The following is a 5073-nucleotide window of genomic DNA, read 5'->3' as shown; positions in this document are numbered from 1 at the left end:
TTGCATACTCACTTTGTTCCTACTTCCTTTCTAGTTTTTATAATTTTGTTGAACTTGTTGCTTTCTCTTAGAGTCTTCTTGTTCCATTCCCAGATCTTTGCAATGTGGCTTTTGTCTCTACAATTTTCTAGACTATTTTTAATCTTCCAATATTGCTTTCTTAACTGTTGACAGTTGTAAGGCAGTTAATAATTTCTGATTTTTTTTTTTTTTTTTTTGACTCAGGCTCTCACTCTGTCATTCAGCCTGGAGCGCACTAGCACAAACTTGGCTCACTGTAACCTCAATCTCGTGGGTTCAAACAATCCTCCCACCTCAGCCTCCCTAAGTAGCTGGAACCATAGGCATGCACCACCACGCCTGGCCTCTGATTTTTTTCTACTTGGCTACTGAGACATTTCTTTTACAGATTGTCTTCTTTAAGTAGTTTCCTATTGGCTTACTTTAAAAATTATTTTATTTCATTTTATACTTTATTGAACATCCTTTGTGTCTAGCTGGTCTTTAGAGTTGTGTTTCAAAACTCTTCCTTTTTAATATATACTCACTTTGAAAGAAATTGAATCCTCACTCTGGGCTTCATCAGAGGGTGGGGAATTTGAATGACTTAATTTAAAAGATATCGTAGGTAACAAATTATTTTAAAAATTACAACAAAAATCTGAAATTACTTTGGGATTTCTCAAGATTAATTTCTAATGTTTCATAGTTTGAGATTGTAAGCTAAGCATTAAAGAATTAGGCGAGTCACAAAATTCAAAATTGTTATTAATCAATAATCAACATGAAGTCTCTTGAGTGACACATACGAATCTTGACCATGTCTAAGGACCTTGCAAGTTTGGTATTTTGAGTATTATAATCAGCTAAAAAAATGACTTTCCCAACTGTACAAAATCCTTGGTTTTCTCTCAAGACTTAAGGTAGCTCTATACTCCTGCTTATAACATTTAAACATGTTATATGAAACATGTAATTCATATCATATCTCACATCTTAAATGAATATCAGCACAAGGAAATCAAATCAATTGACTAAGCCAGAAATTAGCATTCAGAAATCATCTTTTTAAGAGTCATGAATAATTAGATTTTTTTTGAATTTTTGCACCAATGCATTTTTATTCTATTCTGTTTTCCCATTACTAGTCTACATTTTCCATAATTATCATTAATCCTTCATATTTGACAGATAATTTATTAAATATGTGAATTCATACTGATATGGGAGGGGGGCAGGGAAGTGCTGGGTAGAGAAAGGCAGGTATCTGGCTAGGGCTCCACCCCCACGGACCTAGGTAAGGACAGGCACTTCTGCTTTTGTGCCCAAATGTTGCATTTTCCAAGACCACCCTGGCCCACCGCGCAACCATCCTCGGCCTCTAAGAACCTGAGACCCTAAAAGGCAGATAAACAGGTGGCCAAACTTCGAAAGGAGTGCATTAGTGGAAGAAGACACAAGCCAAGCACGAGGACATAGAGGAATCTCGACGGGAGCACGCTGGTGGAATAGGACACTGACAGATGCCTGCAGGCCAGCAGGCCATGGGCCAGCAGAACCAGACTGAGTTTGCTCAGGGCAGTTGGAGTAGAGCTGGGGCCTTAGAGCAGCTCAACTCCAGGGGAAAACCACCCCACGGCAGTGTCTAGGGGTGAATGTTTACAGTTCTGAAGCCCCAGTGGGCATGTGTTATAGGGTGCTCTTTCAGTTTGCTGTCTATAGGCGGTTTATGTTAACCAGCTCAATTAGACCCTCTTCTTTGTCGCAGGGACAGAAGGATTTCTGTATCCGGAATTCTTGCCATGGTGTACCAGAAAACTCGGATCACACGTGGGCTTGGAGAATGAGTGCAAAGTTTTATTGAGTGGAAGTAGCTCTCCGGCGATGGGGGAGCCAGACCCACAACCTGTCCCCTAGAGGTTTGTTCCCCTAGAGATTTGAACAGCAGGGCACTGAAGAAGCGAGCCACTCCCCCCGTCTCATGCCCAGGGAGGGGGACAAGGGAACCTTTCCCACTTCAATACAAAGGAATTAGAACTTTCAGTTAGGTAAAAATTTAAGTGCATTTCAACTACATAAAATATGTAGAGTTGGATGTAGTACATGACAATAATTTGTTCTGATTTTAATGGAAGAGAAAATGACAAAACAGCATTGGTGGTAGAAGACTATTATGGCATTTTCCATTTTCCAGACATTATCCCAAGTGCCTTAAAGCAAGCAAGCAATGTGATTATCTCAAGAAAGCTATGTAGCTGATACTAATTTAAAATGACTAATTTAAAGAAAAATAACTGATGTATAAAGAGTGGTCCAAGTATGGCAGACAGAAGTTTTCATGTGTTTAGTTATTGGATTAGTTAAGTCATTTCAGATGCTACAGAGGGTACTCAGAGGAAAGAGACAGGAAAAAAAGTAAAGAAAATAAAACATTTGCAAATTGAACTAGAAGATTATTCCAGAGAAATAAAATATTCACTTTTCGATTATAGCTGGGCAAGAATTATTTAGATACATAAGCAACTCAAGTTTATCATTTAATCATTCTGTAATATATTTTAGGAATTTGGTAATAAGTATATATTTTTGCTAAATGAAGACAGTATGGAAAAATCAATTTATCATAGTCTTAGCATTTTGTTCATTATAAACAGTATTCAAAATATATTATACTAAAAGCTAATTCCATAAGCAAGCACATGCAATTAAACAAACAAACAAACAAAAACAACACATGTTGTTCTAAGTAGGAAAATTTTGCTTACTACATCTTCTCACAAAACTCATTAGCATGTTAAATCTCTGAGTAGCATGTGGTGTGAAATTTCTCAACTTTCCATAACTCAATGGTAGTAAATAGGGCACTTCCACAATCCCAAAACCCCAAAAGGAAAAGAGTAGGATATTTTGGAAACCCTGTATATAGATTACCATTATATCTCTTATTATTTTTGGTAGCAATGCCATCATTCTTTATGCAAAATTTTATTATGTTATCTTTTAGAACTTTTTAAAATTGTTATTATTTTCAGTTCTGGGGTACATGTGCAGGATGTGCAGGTTCGTTACATAGGCAAATGTGTGCCATAGTGGTTTACTGCACCTGTCAAGCCATCACCCAGGTATTAAGCCCAGTGTGCATTAACCATCCTTTCTAATACTCTTTCTCCCTTGACTCCACTCTGAAACATGCCACAGTGAGTGTTGTTCCCCTTCCTGTGTCCATGTGATCTCATCCTTTAGCTCCCACTTATAAGTGAGAACGGACAGTGTTTGTTTTTCTATTCCTGCGTTAGCTTGCTGAGGATGATGGCTTCCAGCTTTATCCACGTCTATGAAAAGGACATGATCCCATTTCTTTTTATGGCTGCATAGTATTCCATGGTGTATATGTACCACATTTTCTTTAACCAGTCTATCATTGATGGGCATTTCGGTTAATTCTATGTGCTTGCTATTATGACAAATACTGCAATGAACATATGTGTGTGTGTGTCTTTGTAATAGAATGCTTTATATTTCTTTGGGTATATACCTAGTAATGAGATTGCTGGTTAAAATGGTATTTCTAGTTCTAGCTCTTTGAGGAATCGCCACACTGTCTTCCACAATGATTGAACTAATTTACATTTCCACTAACAATGTAAAAGCGTTCCTATTTCTCCACAACCTTGCCAGCATCTGTTGTTTCTTGTCTTTTTAATAATGGCCATTCTGAGTGGCATGAGATGGTATCCCATTGTGGTTTGGATTTGCTTCTCTCTAATGATCAGTGATGTTGAGCTTTTTTCATACGTTCGTTGGTTGCATGAATGTCTTCTTTTGAGAAATGTCTGTTCATGTTTTTCACACACTTTTTAAAGGGGTTGTTTTTTTCTTGTAAATTTGTTTGAGTTTCTTGTAGATTCTGAATATTAGACCTTTGTCAGATGGATAGATTGCAAAGATTTTCTCCCACTCTGTAGATTGCCTGCTCACTCTGATAGTTTCTTCTGCTGTGTAGAAGCTCTTGAGTTTAATTAGATCCCATTTGTCAATTTTTGCTTTTTTTGCAATTGCTATTGACGATTTCATCATGAAATCTTTGCCCATGCCTATGTCCTGAATGGTACTGCCTATATTTTATTCTACGATTTTTAGAGTTTGGGGTTTTGCATTTAAGTATTTAATCCATGTCGAGTTAATTTTTGTATAAGGTGTGAGGAAGTGGTCCAGTTTCAATTTTCTGCAAACAGCCAGTTATCCCAGCACCATTTGTTGAATAGGGAATCATTTCCCCATTGCTTGTGTTTGTCAGGCTTGTTGAAGATGAGATGGGTGTGGATGTGCAATCTTATTTCTGAGTTCTCTATTCTGTTCTGTTTGTCTATGTGCCTGTTTTTGTACCAGTATCAAGCTGTTTTTGTTACTGTAGCCTTATAATATTGTTTGAAGTATGGTAGGGTGATGCCTCCAACTTTGTTCTTTTTGCTTAGGACTGTCTTGGCCATACAGACTCTTGTTTGCTTCCATATGAATTTTAAAATAGTTTTTTTCTAATTTTGTGAAGAATGTAAATGGTAGGTTAATAGGAATAATATTACATCTATAAATTACTTTGGGCACCATGGCCATTTTCACGATACTGAAAAATATGAAACCTTCATAAACGTGCATGTCACCCTTGTGCAGGGGCCATGCTAATCGTCTCTGTATCATTACAATTTTAATGTATGTGCTCCCAAAGTGACCACATTATATGATTTTTGTCTGGTTATTTTAATAATGTTTTTCAGTAAATCTTTCTTATATCATTATTTTAATGCTTACAATACATATTGCTGTTCATATTTTAACATGTGCAACCTAGTATTCTGCAATATAATGCATAATAGGTTTTCCATCTTATCTTTGTAAATGTATGTCTGATCATATCTAGTATATTCCATGTATTTTCTTAAAAAGCAGATGCAGAGCCTTGAGTTAATGGTACATCTCAGTCCTTTGCTCATTATCACATAATCCCCATTAAGTTCCCTTTGGCTATTATTATTTCCCAGTGTCCCTGTTGTTCACTAGTTTTTCTTCCACCAC

At 36.7% G+C, this 5073-nt stretch overlaps 1 non-coding gene across 1 annotated transcript; it reads right to left on the bottom strand.

Moving 5' to 3' along the window:
- Window positions 1-4626: 4626 nt before the first annotated feature.
- LOC115895613 lies at window positions 4627-4733 on the bottom strand. Its single transcript, XR_004055793.1, has one exon. It is a non-coding gene; the product is annotated as a U6 spliceosomal RNA (small nuclear RNA).
- Window positions 4734-5073: the final 340 nt, after the last annotated feature.

Source organism: Rhinopithecus roxellana, chromosome 21, assembly GCF_007565055.1.
Source record: "Rhinopithecus roxellana isolate Shanxi Qingling chromosome 21, ASM756505v1, whole genome shotgun sequence".
Classification (NCBI taxonomy): domain Eukaryota; kingdom Metazoa; phylum Chordata; class Mammalia; order Primates; family Cercopithecidae; genus Rhinopithecus; species Rhinopithecus roxellana.
Note: the sequence above shows the minus strand (reverse complement) of the source record. Positions and strands in the feature narration are given on the sequence as shown.